This window comes from Palaemon carinicauda, chromosome 9 (assembly GCF_036898095.1).
Source record: "Palaemon carinicauda isolate YSFRI2023 chromosome 9, ASM3689809v2, whole genome shotgun sequence".
NCBI lineage: Eukaryota > Metazoa > Arthropoda > Malacostraca > Decapoda > Palaemonidae > Palaemon > Palaemon carinicauda.
In genome coordinates this window covers 67,778,915-67,781,414 of record NC_090733.1, presented here as the reverse complement: position 1 = coordinate 67,781,414, position 2,500 = coordinate 67,778,915, and the positions used below count along the sequence as shown (strand labels likewise).

Sequence of the window (2,500 nt, the reverse complement as noted above, 5' to 3'; positions counted from 1 at the left end):
ATATATATATATATATATATATATATATATATATATATATATATATATATATATATATATATAAATATATATATATACATTTTTTACACACACATACTGTATATATATATATATATATATATATATATATATATATATGTACATAAATATATATATATATATATATATATATATGTATATATATATATATATATGTATATATATATATATACATATATATACAATTTTTACACACTTACTGTATATATATATATATATATATATATATATATATATATATATACATATATATATATGTATGTATATATATATATATATATATATTCATATATATATATATATATATATATATATGTATATATATATATATATATATATATATATTTATATTCATATATATATATACATATATATATATATATATATATATATATATATATATATATATATATATATATATATATATATATATAAACATATCATCTTCATCATCATCTCATCTTACACCTATTGACGCCAGTGGTCTTGAGCTTTTGGTTGAATACCTCTCCATTCATCATCTCCTACTTTGCGCTTCATAGTCCTGAGCCATGTGGCCCTGGGTCTTCCAATTCTTCTAGTTCCTTGTGGAGCCCAACTGAACGTTTTGTGAACTAGTCTCTTGGGGAATATGATGGAAATGCCCAAATCATCTCCATTCCCCCCTCATCATGATCTCATTAACATGAGGCACTCGAGTAATGTCTCTTGTAATTTCATATCTAATCCTGTCCTGCTAATTAACTCCCAATATACTTCTGAGGGTTTTGTTTTCAAATCTACTAAATTTATTGGAGATATTTTCATTGTCATACCATGACTCATGTCTATACAGTAACACCGATCTCACTAAATTGATATATAATCTGATTTTTATATGTAATTTCCGGCGACCTGATTTTCAAATTCTATATATCCTAGCCATTGTTTGATTTTCTTTTTTTCAATCTTTCACTAAACTCTAATTCTAAAGACCCTGTAATAGAGATCATTGATCCTAATTACCTAAATGGTTCTGCCTTATTAATCCTTTCTCCTTCCAATGATATTTCATCTTCCATTGCACACTCTGTTCTCATCATCTCTTCTATCTATCATCAGCCCAACCTCGTGTGATATTTCATGCAAATCCTGTGGTGTTCTGCTAGCAACGACAGCATCATTAGTATACTCCAGGTCTGCTAAATTCCTATCACCAATCCAGTCCAATCCTTCTCCACCATTTCTGACTGTTCTACGCATTACAAAATACATGAGGAGGACAAACAAGATAGGTGACAACACATTCCCTTGGAGTACTCCGCTGTTCACTGGAAATTCCTTTGATAAGACTCCATTAACATTAACTTTGCACCTTCTATGCTCATGAATAGAATTTATGAAATTTACACATTTATAAGGAATTCCGTAATAACGCAGGACTCTACACAAAATAGGCCAGTGCACTCTATCAAGGGCATTTTCATAGTCCAAAAATGCCATCAAAAGTGGATTTTCATATCCTATGCATTGCTGTACAACATGTCTCAAAAGGAAAATTTGGTCAGTGGTACTTCTACCTTTTCTAAATCCTACTCATTCTTCTGTCAGCTTTTCATGGATGTTTCTCTTCAGTCTCTTAAGAATAAGCACACTATAAATTTTCATAACTGACGTAAATGGTATGCCTCTGCAATTATTGCTATCAGTGTGGTCTCCTTTTTTTCTATTTTCATCAACACTCCTAACTCCCATTCATCAGGTTTTGCCTCATTATGACACATTCTACAAAATAATCTTGTAAGTAGTCTGTGAGTCTCTTCATTTTCACCCAGTATCATCTCGGCATCCCAGGGCTTTCCATCACTTCTGTTTTTTGAGGACAGCTTCGACTTCAAACACACTGAATTCATTCATGGGCATATCAAAGTCTTCATCAGCTTCAAGTATATCAATAAAATTATTCCCTTCACATCTCCTCTTCATGGCCTCATTAAAACGTTACATCCAACGTTGTCTTTCTTCATCTTCTGTTGCCATAACAGAGCCATCTCTCTTTTTGATGGGTATATGCTTCTTCTTCTTTGCCCCAGTCGATATTTCATTAATAATTCTATGAGCAATTCTTACATCATAACCAGTTCCTGAATTCATAGCTTTGTCAGCCTCATTTACTATATGTCTAAATACTCTCTCCAGTCATTTCTGTCTTTCCTTTAGACCTCGCTATCAATACTGGAATACTTAGCATACTCTACCTTGTAACTTTCATCACTTCCTCGAAAACTCTCAACAATCAATTTCTCTCTTTGTCTCCTTTTTATTGTATCCCAAGTATCATTGGATATCCATGGCTTTTTCCTTGTAACTGTGTGTCCCAAGACTTCACTACCAACTGACTGATATATGTTCTTGATATTACACCATTCTTCATTAATTGTCTGTTCTTCGTCTTTTAAAATCTCTAAGACTGTAAATCGAC

At 31.1% G+C, this 2,500-nt stretch overlaps 1 protein-coding gene across 1 annotated transcript in view; it reads right to left on the bottom strand.

The window, feature by feature from the left end:
* Positions 1-2,500, bottom strand: part of LOC137646787 (uncharacterized) — a 50,521-nt gene that overhangs the window by 5,445 nt on the left and 42,576 nt on the right. The gene's annotated exons all lie outside the window — the stretch shown is intronic.